Source organism: Pleurodeles waltl, chromosome 7 (genome assembly GCF_031143425.1).
Source record: "Pleurodeles waltl isolate 20211129_DDA chromosome 7, aPleWal1.hap1.20221129, whole genome shotgun sequence".
In the NCBI taxonomy this organism is placed as follows: domain Eukaryota; kingdom Metazoa; phylum Chordata; class Amphibia; order Caudata; family Salamandridae; genus Pleurodeles; species Pleurodeles waltl.
In genome coordinates, this window is record NC_090446.1 from 775,013,849 (window position 1) to 775,031,557 (window position 17,709).

At 43.0% G+C, this 17,709-nt stretch overlaps 1 protein-coding gene across 1 annotated transcript in view; it reads right to left on the bottom strand.

Annotated features, from left to right (window-relative positions):
- The window catches only part of LOC138245569 (collagen alpha-1(XXIII) chain-like), a 284,280-nt gene that overhangs the window by 168,261 nt on the left and 98,310 nt on the right, over positions 1-17,709 (bottom strand). Inside the window, exon 2 of the mRNA XM_069199279.1 lies at positions 17,588-17,614. The gene's annotated coding sequence lies outside the window, so the exon portion shown is untranslated. The remainder of the gene's footprint in view (positions 1-17,587; positions 17,615-17,709) is intronic.

A 17,709-nucleotide genomic window follows, 5' to 3' on the forward strand; every position in this document is an offset into this window, starting at 1 on the left:
ATCGAAGACCAAGAAAATCATCTACATGGGTCATTCAAGGCTCATCCCTGAGCCCCACCCTTTTCAGTACCTACATGACTCCTTTGGCCAGCATCGCCAGAAACCACAGACTGAACATCATCTCCTATGCGGACGATGCCCAGCTCATCCTTTCACTATCCAAAGACACCTCCACCATGAAGGCCAACTTTTATCTCTGCATGGCCAGCGTTGTCAACTGGATGCAAGATAACTGCCTCAGACTCAACACAGACAAAACAGAAGTTGTGATCTTTGAGACCACTGCCTCATCGTGGCTTGCCTCCTAGTGGCACGCAGACATAGGACCACTCCACTCCCATAGACCAAGGCCGGACCTTGGCATCATCCTGGACAACACACACACCATGAAGAGCCAGATCAATGCAGCCTCCTCTGCCTGCTTCCTCACCCTTCACATGCTCCGTAAGATCTTCAAATGGCTCCCGGTATCCACCAGATGAACCGCTATGCAAGTCCTCGTCACTAGCCGCCCGGACTATTTCAACGCACTGTACGGCGGAATCACATCACACCTCACAAGAGAATTCAAATACACAGCTCAGCAGCCAGACTCATCCTGAACCTCCCATACAGACCCACATAACACCTCCCTGAGGAAATGTTGCTGGCTCCTCGTACACAAAAGATGCCAATTCAAGATGCTGATGCACACCTACAAAGCCCTGCACAACCATGGACCAGCATACCTCAACCACCACCTGAACTTTCACCTACCCTAAAGATTCCTGCGCTCTGCATCTCTCTCTCTCTTGCTCACAACAACAGTGGAGATCATTCCTTCTCCTACTTCATTGCGAAATACTGGAACAGCTTTCCCGTCCACCTCAGGACCTCCCTTTCCTTCCAGGAATTCAGAAGACTTAAGACCTGGCTCTTCGACTGAAGCCCCAAAGCAGCCTGGACCCAGCGCCTGGATACCCTCATGGGTGATTAGAGCGCTCTACAATCCTGATTGATTTGATTTGATCTCCTTCATCTTCATCACTGTCTTTTGACTCTGTCCTTCTGCATGTACTTCCTCATGTCACTTTCCCTTCTAACATGCCCTCTGTCTCTCTAACACACACACACACACAAGCTCTCTTGTCTCACCAGTAAACTATGCATTTTCCCTTTCTTTGGCACTGTCAATCTTTCAACGGTGGTGTATGCCTCCTTCACATACTTTCACATAAATTAGTGTTTACAACTGGTCACTGCTGGGCACACTCTGCTGAGGCCAAGATTGGATGAGCACGTAGAATGAACATGTTAAGACCCACTGATTAGCACTATGAGAAACTTGCACTACCTTCATCCTCAACTCCAGAGCTCTCAATTGTGCCCTGCTATGAATACCTATTTTACACCTTCGAATTGACTAGACAACTAGAGGCAAAAGAGTTCACAGTGTGTGCTTTGCAAAAGCCTTGTATTGCACAACAATCTACTGAAACCCAGCATCTCTTAAAATAAACACAAGATGAAGTAAAACATGCAGAAAGAAGACAGGGATTAAAATTGGATATGGGTTTATACCGTTATTTTTGAGAAATGGATCAGTGTTTTTGCCTGAACAGTTAAATATATGAATATAGGGTCTGGTAGGGACTTGTTCCAAAGCCAATTTTCATTTACTTTCAGGTTTGAGTACTGGCAGGATCCAGCGCACTTAGAGGCCTGTGGTGGAGAACTGTAAAACATGGACTCTGCTCCTGGCACGGACAAGGTGGTTCTACTGCCCATTCATGAGGGAGTTATCACAGTATTCCTCCCCTCACTTTCCATGGTTTCCTTATACCAAGGTTAGTGCGGTAGGACAAGTGGATCAGGTGAAGCACAGAATTAAAGCCACAAGCCTCATCACAAGCGTTTGCAAGTATGACACTTATCCTCTAAGAACGCTGCTGGCACCCACATTAAACAAACAAGCTATTGTTGGTGCAAGACAGTTGCCAAGTACCACACCGTACGTGGCATCCAAGATTAAGATCTCCTGTGGTGCATGCATCAAATGCAGCAGCCTTGCAAAACAGAACGTCAAGAAATGCAGGAAACCCAATACAACATACTAGGTGTTCATCTCCTAAACTAGTTGCATATGGAATTTCAGTCTTGATAATCTCTTCTTCATGAAGCTGAAATATCATCTCTTCAATTAACACCTCATTGAAGGGTAACCACCTGGATACCAGACAATCATGAAATGATTCCATCCCATTGCTTAGGATCACATCACAACACCTCTCACTCTTTTATCACTTTCATCATTGTCTGACATGTAGACATACGTACAAGTGGGTGAGTAGGCGGGAGAGGACTTGCAACTTCAAATTAAAAAACAGTTTTACAGGAAATTACTTTACAGGAAGAAACTACTATCATCAATCATAAGTTCTTCCATACATTAGAAATATTTGGTATTCACTGAAAATGATGAAATGGTTCTGTACAAACCCATTGCTATTAAAAGGAGACCAATCAACAGGGAACCAAATTATGAGACAAGTTTTGAGATGGGTTTTGAAATCTTCTGGTTTGTTTCTTCACTAAGGTGAAGGATAACAAAAAGTCTTCTTTATATTCCTCAAAACCTATATGAAAAAATTGACCTTGACCTAAAACTAGCAATTGTTTCTACCCCCTTCCTTTTCAATTTAGTGACCCTTCCGTTACACTCCATCCTTTGCATGTCTTAATCTCTCCAAACATAGCCTACTCGAAGCCGCATGCCTGGCTGCCTAGGATCAAATTGTGGATCTCCACACTGTGCCCCACCTCACCTCATAGATAACAACCTCATTTTTTGAAACTTTATCCTTGCAACATAACTATATCTAAACTCCTCTCACCTAGCACAGTCATTCCACCAACAAATTGCATGAACGAACATACCTTTTATTAATTTAATCTATCACAAAAAACTGGATGAAGTGTATGCAATGATTTTCTTGAGAGCAGATGACTAATCCCAATAGCCAGTAACAACCACAACTATCCAATAACGAATAGCCACTGGATTAACCAATTACTTTGGGCCCCAGAGTGGCAGCTACAATCCAAAAAGTGCTTTAAATGGTAACAGGCGCTATGTGAATGCAATTACAATCCAGTACAAATTCCACCTCTTCTTTCAGCCAGGGCCCAGCTGACACAACTGCCTTAATTGGCAGCATCACATCCTACCAAACCCCCATTCCATCATGTCAACAGCATGCACCCATTCACCCACACACTGATCAGCTGCATATATTTTGATAGGCAAAACCTCAGCCAAACATTGTACACTAAAAAAGTATATAGAAATAATTTCAAATGTATATGAATATTGATTATTGTCACCAAACTACATTACTTCATATCAATCATTTTAGAATTCAAATGTAATCTGAGAATCAAAATGTTTATCATAGATTCAGCTATTCAAGTCTTCCGTAGCCATATACATTTTTCTGGTCTCCCCAATGAACTGCCATATGCCAAACTGTTTGGCTATCGCCTTCTACCTACATCCTTCAGTCTTTCAAATGATTACCATTAGTTTGCTGCAGAATCCTATTGATTTTGGATGAGATAGAGTGTATGCCTTAGAGTACTTCTCTTGCTCATTTTCTTTATTTGCAAGGCACAACCATAATGTTTGGCAATTAACTGGGGAGGAAACCTTCCACAGAAGAGCAGAATCCGAGGTTCTTGCAGACACATAGTTGCTAGTTCCTCCTGCCACTCTATCAAGTGCCAGCTCCACTAGATACTGTAGCATACCTTGAGTCCTCTCAAATAAACCCATGACACCCAGCCTTTGTCAATCCCATCACAGGTTGTAGGAGAAGGAACATTTCTATGTTGAAATACAAATAAAGCAGAGGTAATGCCCTACAATGCCTCTAAATCTTTGTGCAGGTCTACCTCCAGTGGTCCCAAAAAAGGCGTTGCTTTTTTGTTATCCTTTCATGCAACAGTTTGGTGTCCGTTGCCTCCATCCAAGGAACCACTTTCAAGACTAAACTCCACCTTCACCACCCAAATTATGCATTTTTATCCTACTTTCTAAGCGCTTGTCCTTCAATATACTCTGGTTGCATGTGTCCTGGCGTCTCCTATTAATGTTATAAAAGTATTTCTGAAGTGCAACATCTAACATCAACTATACCTTAGGTTTTATGGTCCATTGACCCTCGAACTATTGTGTCAAATTTGATCCTAGAGCCCACAATCCTAGAGTACTCCACTCCAGATTTTTCTATTTATTATACCTACTGACACAGTTAATAAAGGGACAGTTTTGTGATCAGTAAGGTATTTTTAAATCTTTAGACTCTCAGTAGGATCTACTTAAGTGCTCCTGCTAGTCGTTGAGCCCACCCTGGCTTATAGGGGCTGGGGTGGATCTGATGGTGAAGCAGGCGACTACTAGAGTGGGTGAGGGTGACTAAAAAAGAAAAGAAATATTTTCTAGTAAGGGACAACCAAAAAACAAAGTGTTAAGATTGCTAACAGCTTGATTTACTTTTGGGTCTAAGGATACTCTTTGGTGATAGTCATACTTCTAGAGCGCCTATCGACACCAGTGTTTGGAATTTTAACATACTGAAATCAACCTAGCTTTTAACGGGCTAAAGGTAGAATCGCATGACATGTATCGTAAAGATACTGATGTTGGGAAAAAATGGCACCAAACTGAAATAGTGGAAGAGTGTTGACATCTCCATATTATATACATGCGTAGAGTACACCTTGTGCACATTACCATATCTAAATATAGGGAAATTGATGTAGATAGTTCTAAAAAATATAAATAAATAAAGTACCAGTCCCCAAAATGTTTCTGAGGAGGTGGTGTGTGCTGGTGAAGAGGCAGATCTTACCAGCATGGCCACTATCACCTGCAACTTGTGCCCACCACAGCCAGGCGGTCAGCTGTAAAGTCAGCTTGGCCATGAGCAATATTTGCACCAGCTGGGAGAGACAACAATAGTGCCACTTTTATTTTCATTTACGTCAATGGAAATATAGGAAAAGCTGCCAAAAAACTGGAATGGTGAAGGATCACCATATGAGTCAGCCTTCTTTTCCCATGCGCAATGGAAATAAAAGAAGGTGGACTCTGCAGTGCGGCCCTGCTCAAACCAAGATCCAAGGCAATGCAGGAGGTGGACAGGAGACCCTCTGGCCTGAAATAAGTGCCTGAAGTTATAGGCACAAATTAACCTTGGTACCCAATTTTAATGGCTAGCATTCATCTATGCACACAAAATGAATAATATAAATAGAAATGTATGCAACTAAGAAAAAAGATTATGCCATTCACATCGAAAGCACAAACGCTTTGTGTAGCCCAGCTTCTGTGTTTTCTGTTAACCCTTGTGAACTAGGCATGCGCATTGAGGCAGTGTGTGCAGCCTCCGATCTGTGGATAACTGGAGGATGTCCGTTTTTAGTATGTATGATCACACATCATGAGGTAAGTTATCCCGGTGGGCTAGCTGCCAGCCAGAAATCTTTGTCACATGTTCAAATCAAAGCAGAGTGTCAAGAACCAGATACAGCGATTAGTCAGCAAGATGCATGTTACTAGAAAGGCAATGTGCCTTCTGTGGCAAACAGGGAGATGAACGCTGCCTCGTAGAAACGGAGACTACAAACATAGTTCCTGTAGAAAAGAGCATCCTTGATTCCAGGTCATTGCCAGGTCTTCCAGGGGAAGGACTGAATGAAACTGAAAGAAAGGAACCTGGCGTCTGGCAACATGTGCTGGTGGTCTTCGGTGTTTCACTCTCGTTCTGGTTCACACCCCTTCTACCACTCAAGCACCCTGCTCGTTTCTCCCCAATTTCCAAATATCTCCAGTTCTTGGTTATTATTATAATCCAATACTTATAAAGCGGAAACAGCTACCCAAACAGGGTTTCCCGGCGCTATATGTCACAGGTAGGAGAATTGGTGACAGGAGATTAAAAAACAACATCTTGCGTTCTCCAATGCGCGCTCTCCAGTATCTTTCTGCTAAACTGCGTTCAGTATTTTTAATTCAGTTGCCAATTTCCTTGGACTTCAGGTTTGGTATCTTGGTCGTCCACGAAGGCTCCTTTCATGCTTCTGTTTAGTTACGGTCTTAATTTGAATGTCATTAATGTGGATTAATATGCTCCTGTATCATAACACTTTGCACTTTGTACTACAGTCAGTCTGAGTGAGTCCAGCTATATGAACCGGCGAGATATTTAATAGTGACGACGCCATCTACATGAAAGGAGAAGCAGGGCTGTTTTTTCTGACTTCTCTCCTAGTCCCCTCCACTTCCTGACTTTGTTGTTTGTGCTCATACAGTGTGAGGACAGACAGGGAGGTACAAGCGTTTTTTGCCGTCTGGATCTATGATCCCCTAATACAGGGTCTGTCTGTCTTTCATCCTTTTAAAATTGGTAAAATAAGTACTACTGAGTTGGGTAATAAAATGGTTTTATTGCAGTTTTATAATGCACAAATTGGCCCGTAGGTATCAGCACACGTGACATGAGCAACAGATTACAGCACACAAGGTGAGACTTTTTAAGGCATGAGGAGATTAAGGCCCTCATTACAACCCTGGCGGTTGGAGTAAAATAATACCGCCAACAGGCTGGTGGAAGAATTATGGAATTACGGCCATGGCGGTAACCGCTATGGCAAACCGCCACTTCTACATTCCGACCGCCAGAGTGGTAACGACCACATGGCTGGAGACTTTGGTCTCCAGCCCAGTGGCCGTCACTATACCGCCGGCGGTATCAGGACCCCGCATACCACCATGGATTTCGTGGGGTTTTGTACCGCCACGAAATCCATGGTGGTAGGCACTATCAGTGCCAGGGAATACGTTCCCTGGCAATGATTGGGGTCTCCCATCCCCCCTACCCAGAGCCCTCCCCCAACACCCACAACCTCCCTAACACCCCACAAAGGTGGCAGGACCCCCTCCCCCCAGATACACACACACACACACAGATCCCCTACAGGCACGCTCACACCACTCATACACATACACGCACACATACACGCACACATACATGCACACAGACATTCGTCACATTTCCCATACACACACCGCATGCATACACGCACTCACACAACCCCTCTACACACTCACACGCACACCCCCATGCACACACACAACACCCCCCCACCACCCTCCCCTAACGGACAATCACCTTACCTGGTGATCCTCCAGGAGGGAACGGGATCCATTGGGGCTGGTTCGCCGCCAGCACCCCATCCCCAGAACACCGCCACGCCGAATCCTGGGTTGTGATTCGGTGGGCGGCGTTTTGATTACGTGGTGGTGGAGGTGGAGCAGCCTCCACTTCACCGCCGACCGCCAGTATGGCTGCTGGTGGCTCTCTGTCCGAAAAAGGGCAGAGGGCTGCCAGCAGTCATAATACGCTGGGTGGGAGACAGCCTGCACTGGCGGTCTTCAACCCAGCGGAACCTCAGCAGTCTTGGAAAAAGACCGTCGAGGCCAAATGAGGGCCTAAGTGATTTGTACAAAACAAAAGAATTTTGAACTGAGACCAGGACTGGAAGATGACTCTCTGTTTGGCAGCTCTGGCTCTTAGGCCACATCTCCTCCCTACATAAAAGGCCTAATTATTATTTAATTATATAATAGTTGCAAATATGATTCCATTTCAAATATGAATACTGACATTCTCACACCCAAAGTATTTTGTCATATTTGTATGGTGATTTGTTGAAGTACCTTTTTGTCATCAGTTTTACTATTTCTAAACTATTCCAAAACTACTGAATAGTAGATCAATATAAATTAAGACTACCTCTTGTTCTGAGTTTTTGCAAGCACATGTTTCTTACAGAAGTTGCACGTAGGTTTTTGCTGCTGTCTTTATCTTGCTGGGTTTCTATAAAAGTGGCTTTGCTATGGCTTGCATTAGCGTGCGAGCTCATGACATCAGCTGCCGCTTTGAAAACTGTACTAGCTCTCCGAGGGAACGCTGGGAGCAGGCACCCCAAGGCAGTGGAACACAGTGTAAGTGCACAGAGCTAATATCTCCAGCACAATCTGTTTTATATGCTGGCCTTAGGGCAAGGTCATAAAACATATGAAATGTTACTCCTTTGTCCCAATTAAAACAGTATTTATTACACCCCTTTCTTGCCTATGATCTCGTACTTTATGCAAGCAATTTTATCTGTTATTTTCAACCTGTTATCAGAGCCACTGGAATTATGCAGTAAGGGAGGACCAAACTGTGTCGCAGGGATGACTACATTATGTCTCAAGAAAAGGTAAATTAAGTAGCATAATGTTGCACTTTTGTGTGACTGTATTCTTTTAGTATACACTTGTAAACACAGTATCACTATTAGTATCAGGTTAATGCCTTACTACAGCAATCAGTAATTGAAAGGTGACCGTACCACAACATGCATGGCAGTATTTTTAGTAACTTTTGATCCATTTGAGCGAGAAACAACTATTATTTTGATATTTGTTATCAGTTCTTATTTTAAGATATTCTTCAGGAAGTTGTATGCGCATACTTTTAGTAAATATACAATTGCATCCTACAGATATAAGTAAATAACATATTTAAACAAGCACTAGAGGCTCCCTACAGTCACGTACTGCTCTCTGACTGCTGCCGGGCTCACATGGCGGGCCAAATGCATGGTCAAAGCTGTGGAATTTGGACTTGGTTCAAATCTCCATCCTTGAGTCTCTGGCAGGTTTCTACCACCATAGTTAAAGGTTATATCTTGTTGTCAGGTCCCACTTTTCAATGTGGGCCCTAGGTAAACCAAACTGCAGATGACTTCTGGTTCAACATTATAGGTCACGTTCCACTCAACACATTTATTTGAGCATTGAATGGTACCCAATGCACAATACCAGCATTGCCGGTCAATTCACTTTTTTTTCAGGATAACTTCTATAATTCTTTAATATTGTTTCTAACATTAACAGCTGAAAATGAACACTTGCCTGACGCTATCTTTTTCCCATCCTTAGAGATTTAGGAATGCTCCAATATATTTAATATCATAGTCAATTTGAGGCATACCTGCTAACATTCCTTAAGAAGTCAACCATGGAACTCAATAAGTCTATTAACACTGCCAGTCTGACAGAATATTGTGGAAGTGTTCCCCCAGTTGTATCCCGGTCCAGTGTAAGAGATGTCAGTTTCCTACAAGTCTAACTGTTCAGGACCATAGGATGAAAGTGACTCTGATTGGCTTAGTGGGAATATATTTTCAGACGTTTCCATTGAAGGCACACTGTGTTGCCTTTGTTTTATAGTAAAGGGATATGGGTGGCAGGGATGACATTGGTGCAAACTCCACATACATTGTACTAGTATTCTTATTAGTCCCAAAGGTGCAAGCACAATGAGAGACCAACCACACCAATGCCCTCGAAGAACAGGAAAACAGTGAAACTATAGTCCAATATCCTCGAATGTGCACTGAAGGACACAAATTAATTCTTTAATCAGGTGCTTCTTTTATTCTTGCTTATAGTTCTTCTCTAAACATTCATAGCCAACCCATGTTTCATCCCGCCTCTTCACCAGGACTTCATCAGGGCTGGAAAACACATATCCAAAGTGCCTCATTTACTCAACTCAAGTATATATATATATCAGGTGATCTCCAATCCCCAAAGGGGACAAGACACCATTCTCTCAAAAGACAACCTAAAGTTGTCATTACCTTAGATCCCGAGCTATTGTGTTCCAATTAAAGCTGTACTGTAAAAAATCATATTGTAAAATGAGTAAGACCATTTAAAATGCTAAAGAACATCATTCATGTATAGATATTGCACCCTTGCAATGCAGTTTTGACACCAATCATGTAATTCAAATGTTGCAGTTACATTATTAATGATGTCATACATGTCATGAGTGATGTAATATGGAAAGTAATTAGAAATGCATCGCGAGGGTGAGAGTTATAGTTACTTTAGGCACGAGGTATAGTTACTTGGAATAACTATAATTGGTGAATATCAGTGGTTTTGTTCATTTATGTTTTTGCTGACATTTTCACCTAACTATAACATCCTTTTAGGCTCTGTGTTTTTGTCAATATTCAACTTTTTTTAAATGCAAAGCAAGATATATTACCATACCTAACTATTATGTCACTTTAAATTTATTTATTTTTCAGTGAATTTCTATTTTTTTCTAACCTAAAGTAACATTTTATTACAATACTTAACACCAACTCCATGCCAAAAGCTGTGCACATCGTGGGGTCGTCGCAATCCATGAGTCCAGCACCTGAGTGCAACAAACACCATGCTGCGTCTATGCAGCATGGGGTTGGCCACGGGCCAGGCCAGGTTCCCAACCCCTGCACTGCGCTCAAGCCATGCACGGGGGGGTTGGGTACAGGGCCTGGTGCCCAAACTCCCTCAGGCACGCATGGCTGAATATAAGGGCTGTCATTTTAAGCAAGGCACAACTATTGTTTTTTTTTTACAAGGATTTATAATATAAAAATATAAAAAAGGGAGCCTATTGTCTTTATAAAGGGAACAGAATATCAACATAAATAAAGCACATGTATTGTCTTTGTGAGAAAATTACCAATAATTATATTGAAATGTATATTACCAATATTTAATAAAAGTGATTGTCATTAAAAGATGTAATAAAGCTTTATAAAACAAAATCAACATCTTTGAGTCTTTTTTGTAATATTTTTCAAGCTACAAAGTACTGCCATACAGCTGACCACAAGGGGGATCTGCATTCCAGCTAAAGAGGATGGAGTCCTGTGGTCATGGAATTAATGACCTGGAAGACTTACTGTTCTCTTTTTAATGTGGGGGGTGGGGGCGAGGGCTGGTGCACTTCTTGAAGCACCCCACAATATAAAAAAACAATCTTGGTGAAACCCCTGCCCCTTCTAGTGGCACCCATATCTTTAATTTTTATTGGGGGCCTCAGAGGGGTCCTAGGGCCACTGCCAACCTGCCATCCTGGGTGAAGATGTGAGCTGGCAATTCCTTTAAAAAAAAAAAGAAATATTGGTGACGTGGCATATGGCTCCCTCGCTGAGCCAACACTGGCCCCAGGCACACTCTCCACTGGTCCTGAACTTTATTTGAGGGTGAAGGAGCATGCACCCCCCCTGGTGCCAACACAGGACCCTAGAAGCCCATCCCTAGAGCCCAACTGCATTGAAAGGTGAGGGGGTCACCTTCTATTGGCGGCCACTAGGGGAGCCCCAGGGACTTCTGGGTGCCATGCATGCACCCACCCTGGGTACATAGGTAGCCGGTTTTGTACCTGCTGGGTGGGAGCATGTTTTTTTCTCTGCTCCCACCGGACAGAGCAATCTCATTTTTCCAGCCCACATGAGTGTGGGTAGGGAAAAAAAATGTGCCCCCACAGATGGCACACTTTTCCCCCCACCAGCTGTCTCATGTTTAGTTTGTGCAGATATCCATTCCATGAGCAGCGCCACAGAACCGTATTAAACATTTGAATATCTAAACAATTCTTCTGGGCCAATCGCATTCTGTCAACGTCCCAAGTAAGATTTGTGAAACAACTGGGTAATTGTTTCTAAGCATTGTCCTGAAGATGGTCTCGCATATAAATTAGAAAAGAGACCTAAAGTTTGATGTCCCTCCACCATTTGCCTCTGCAATATCAAGCCTGTTTCTGTCAGCATACAAGTGACTATCACCAACGGATGTATTTCATGATTTTTTACCTCAATGAAAAAGTGGATTGATACTGCTGTGAATTTGGGATTCTACTTACTACTTGTTATATTGCTTTTGTTGCTTTGTGAGTAAAAACATTTCTATGTCTATACGCCCGATTCTCAAAACTTTCTTTCTTGTATTAAACAAATGTTCTTTCTAAGGGAAGTAATATTGATTATGTCTTTAGACTAATTTCACAAGTAAGATAATGAATGATCCCCTTGTTTGTTCTTTATTATTTTTTCTCTCGTTATGCAATGTAGTTCTTCACATCCAAGCCAATGTGAATTGACTTTTTGAATGTCAACATCTGTGTAGTAGTGATAAACAGATACAAATCTGTAGAGTCTTATGTCATTCTCACCAAAATGTGAACTGACAGCTTTGTAGTTTTGTGTGTGCACGGTGACCTTTTCTTTCAAGGTTTATAGTGGCATGATGGATGCATTTAAATAATTATTTTGAATTTCAAACATCCGATTACTTACTGAATTATATATAGGGAGGCAAAATTATTTTACTGATTGTAATTATGTAAAACGAATTTAGTAAAGGTTCACCTAATATTGGCCCTGTGGGTCCTGCCTGCCAATTTGGAACTTCTTCTTGCTCTCCAACGTACGCAGAAAGTAGGTGAATACAATTAGAATATTTTCTTGTTTTTTGGACAGTTTCAGCTGGAACCTTATCCTCATCTCAAGACTTGCCATGGAAATTATTCTAGGTCGTCCACATTTCACCTTACCTATTTAAAAGCTGCTGCTTGAAGACATAGGTGGTTTTCGGATGCTAGTGCAATGATATTTCATTGCTCCGAAGATATAATTGATTGCTTGTTCTCTGTGCAGTGCTGGTGAGTTTGTCTTAGTTTCTCTCTCCATGTGCTGCATGGACCCGGTGGGCATATCTTTATTTTGTCAAGTGTTTTACTTATTTCTTTGCACGGTGTGCATTTAAAGTCAAAAGCAAAACAGCAATTTATAAAACACCTACACGCAGACTTGTGAACTCGCCTGAGCTGACAGGACCTGAACTATCCACACAAGTCCCCAGGGAGAGTCTTTAATCTGTTTTTGAATAAAAGCAGGTCAGTAAATTGTCTCTGGCGAAGAGGTTGATCACTCTACATTTTCTGCCTCAGGTAGATTAACTTTTTCTCGCAGTGGATATCTTCTTGTAAGAAGCCGTAAGTGCAGGCTTAGTCTGGGCGGAACAAAGGTGCTGACTTGGGCAGTACCACAGAGATGAGTCAAGTCCAACGCTGAGGACTATGATGATTCAGGAATTAGTATGTCTGGACTAGCCCTCTAAACTAGACCTAGGAGCCAGTGTGACAATCTGAGGGTCTGGAAACATAGGCCTGGGAGCCAGTGCAACAATCGGAGGTGCTGGAAACATCTTCGATCTCAAGAACATGCTGGTTGATGTAGATTATTCTATGGACTAGTTTCTCCAGGCACCAAAGAAGACACTACAAGAACACTCAATAAGGGAGCCAGTAACAGGCATTATGAAAGTGTGCTGGTTTTTTAAATTTGTTTTACAGGAGGTGTGGCTGTGACTGAATGATATGTCCCTGAAAATCAAGAGTCAGCTTGGGAGCTACAAGCTAGAAAGCTCTCGGACACGAAAGGCAAGAGCGGAACCACGATAAACTGCAACCACAGTGTCAAAGCTACACAGGCAGATCCGCGGGTCCTGATTACACAATGCAAGATCGCTGGACATGAAGTCTGAACATTTGGTGCACATCCTTTTGGGTAGACTTAAATGCTCGAACCGGTTGCATCCAGCGATCCTGATCATCTGAAGACAGGGCAAAATTGGATGATGTCAACCTTGAGTCTTCTAGATGCGCTGTGAGGCTGTTCCTGGTACAGATTCACAGATGATCCTGGCCTGGAGATTGACACTGAGGCCGCCATTATGAGGCTGGCAGTCATCAGACCACCAACCTTGCCGTGGCGGTCTTACCCCTGCAGACCCGGCGGTAAAGACCGCCACATCACAAGTTGTGGGGTTTAGCAGAATTCAAACGTCCAGAACGCCACCTAGTCCACCGGTGCAGTTGCACGGACGCGGCCGGCGGTGAGCACCTCCAACCCGGCGGCAGGCCTCAGCTATTACAAACACGCACCCCACTCACCCACGCACTTGCTAAATACACCCCCATTCACTCGGAGACACACTGAAACGCACACTGAAACACGCATTCACGCACTGACATGCCCTCAGGCACACCCATGCAAACGTGCACACGAACACCCCTATTCACACTCATACATGCACACACACATTCACATTCAATCGCATACACGCACGCATTCACAACCCCCTCTACATACTCGAACTTATACTACACCCCCACTGCATACTCGCACTCATACTAGACCCCTCTCCCCCTCCACATACTCGCATTCATACTACACCCCCGCCCACTCCACATACTCGCACTCATACTACACCCCCTCCACATACTCGCACTCAGACACCCCCATGCACCGCATACACGCACCCACAAACCCCCCAACTGTACACATCCATTCACACACCTGCACGCACACATACGCACCCCCCTCATCCTCACGCTTGCACACACTCACTTGCTCATGAACACGCACTCATACACCCCCATTCGCACACATACACACACACAGGGAGGGGATGGGTCCTGGCAGTTTTGCACTACCACACCAGCAAGACTCTGCCAAGCTGTATTATGGCTCGTAATGCAACCGTCTCCTCTGAGTCAGACTTCTGCCCATAAATGGGTGAAAGTCCTCCAATGACTCCAAATATGGTGGGCAGCAGACTGGCGCTCTTTGAAAAAGACCACCAAAGCCATAATGAGGGCCTGAGTTTTTGACTCCCTCAGTGTATATCATATTGTGTCTCACTCCTGGATTTTAAGAGTTGCGTACACTGCGGCTCAAAATATTAAAGAAAGACAAAAGTCTTGAGACAGATAAGGACCTCACCCAATCAGGTACTGATTCCTGAATTTATAAGGGTTTTATTAACGCAGAGTGCAAAGAAATAAACAGGTCAGTCTTCGAAGCCAAGAGGCCCCCTGCTATGAGGGACAGTGCAGCCCTTTAAGCCAAAAGCAACACACTCTTGGTTGAAGAGCCATGGCTCGCTGAATATGCCACACTTGCCATCGGGCACAAGGCACCTATGCCTGAGACAGAATGAAACACACTTAACATGGACATATGCAGTCTGGAATAGTGGAAACTTAAGTTTTGGTCCGAAAAGGATATTCATCAGCTTTACAAGAAACAAACAGATTTAGTGATTAGTGTTAGGAAAACAGATCTCAAGAGGTATCATGGCAATGTGTGACCTCTTCAGAAACTCATTGATTTATTTTTAGACACCAGGGCTTTGCATGCTTTCGATCTCATGGGAAAGAAAAATCTAAGCATCCAAGAATACAAATGGTTATTAGCTAAACTGTCAAGATTGGATGACTTTACCAAGCACGGGGCTCTCATTACCAGTTGCCTGAAGTGGTATTCCCAGAGGAGAAACCGCACCAGGTCATACCCACTTGATCACTGTTTACACGCTCAGCAGGTTCAAAAATACCAGACAGACTGGAGGCACCAAGCCCATAATCTTTTGTGGTGCTGCAGGCAGCTGCTGCCCTTGTCCTCCACCCGTCATCATCCCGCGCAACAGGGGGAGCACCAAATGCTCCCCCAGGCTCTCCACTCATATATTGCAATCCATCTGCCACCCATACCACAGCCTTAAAAAAAGACCCAGTGCCCATTTACCACCCGGTGCAAACAGGTAGTGCATGGATGCAAATTTCGGCGACTAATATTTTGAAGAATGGGGAAAAATGTGGAATTAGACCCGGTATTCCTCGATTTGTATTTTATCCCCCATTCTGGGGAAAATGAAAAATTATTTTATTTTGGTTTGGGGATACTGTCTGGAATATGTAATAAGCATCCTCGCACCAAAATACAGCCACTCATAATAAGGCCTAAAAAACTTATTTGTAATCTTTATTGAGCTTCAGAACTCTCTTCAGCGACGACTAGTATTGTGTAGTGAAAGGGAACACATTCACCTTTGCCAGAGGGGCTTGGAAAACACCTCGTGCAGCATGAAAGAATGCAGAGTATGGAGACCAAAGAACGTAAATATGGGGGAAGTTAAAGTGTCGGGACGCATGTACGCAATAGGAAAGAAACAAAAGGTGTAGGAGACGGTGTATAGAGCTAGACAGTGATTAGGGAAGGGTTCCATTTACTTTCAATTTTGGGGACCCCGCATAAACTCATCTGAGCCAGGCCTGTGGGAAGGATTTGATATCTTTCACTTCACAGAATCACCCAGAGCAGGCAAGAGAGGAATTGCACCAGTTATCCATAACCAAGACCACTGGAATTATGCAGTAGGGATGGTCAAATTATGTGGCAGGGTTGAATAAATTATGATTCAAGAAAAGGAAAATTTGTGGCACTTTTTGTGATAGTAGTAACTCTTATACTTGTTAACACTGTCTGGATAGAAGTTGCACCTCGTTTAGTACCAGTTTAACACCAAAATATAGCAATAAACAGAAAGGTGACCAGTCAACCTTTGCAAAGCATGTGGCAACACATGCTGCTGCGTTTTTAGTCAGTTTTTAACAGTTTGAGCTAGAAGCATTTTTTTTGTTAAAATCTGCAGATTATGCAGCAGATGATCCATTATGTGGCAAATCCATAATTATGTACAAAAACGCCATGACCGCACATTCGCGTAGTTCCAGTGGCGCTGCGCATATCCGGCGAGGCAAGCATGAGAATCCAGCAACATCACAAATTTGACTATATACATTAAGCTTTATATTCCATCAACATAACGAGCTTGCTTTGTATGAGAAAAACATGCACCAATGCTGCGTTGGCATGTCACACCGGTACCTACTACAACGCTCAGGACTTTAAACAGAGCTCAGACTCCTTACCTCCTCAGACATTGATCTTTTGGCGGAGACAGCGTTTAAGTTAAATGGACTGGTAACAAAGTAATGTATTTCAGTAGCGCAAAACTGCTGCAACAGAGGCATAAACCAAATATGGGCCAAACAAAATGTAATCCAACTAAGTATTACAGTACTCCCGAGCCTGGCTACATGGTTACTTTGTAGTGCGCAGTGCAAAGGCCCTCAGATAATTACAGTTTATTAGTTCAGTGTTGAAAACGCAATTAGATATGGTTAAAGTCAAAATCCCATTGACAAAACAAATGTGCCTAACTTAGATTAAAAAAATACCTTTAGATGAAATGAGAACCTAGTTACGGTTTACTGGTGATTAAGTCAAATTAATAATGATCTCGTTCAGTTGCGATTTAACAGCCTGCCTCACAAAGCACCGGGCCTGCAAATCATGGGCAACTTATTAACGAAATTCCCTCATTTTATATTACCTTTAGTCCAGTTCATGTTTTTAAATAAAAGTTTCACCTTATTACGAAAAGCAAACGAATCAGAATGCCACGACCCTCCCCAGGAAGTGTAAGCCTCCATCCATTTTCATTACACTATTGAAACCAGCGTTCACTGACCGAGCCCAACATAAACTCGACTGCATTTTGGAAACTCAATATACATTGTCAATGCAAAAAACATGTCCATACCTACTTTCTAATCTCATTCTTGAGGTTTTGGGGAATAGGAATCACTGAGTAAGTAACTCTGATGTTGAGTTATTTTGCTATGTGTGTATTTTCTTTAAGTGCTGCAATTTAAGGCATGGCTGCTGCATTTAAATCACTATTTTGATGCATGGAAATATACATTACATAATTAAAAAAAAATACTGAGACGGTACTTACTGGCTTTCCATCCAAACCAAGTGGACCCTAGAAGAAGTAAGACGCCTTTAGTCACAGTATTTGAAATGTGCACATAGCACGCGGCCCGAAACACACGGTGAGTACAAGCAACATAACCAGGC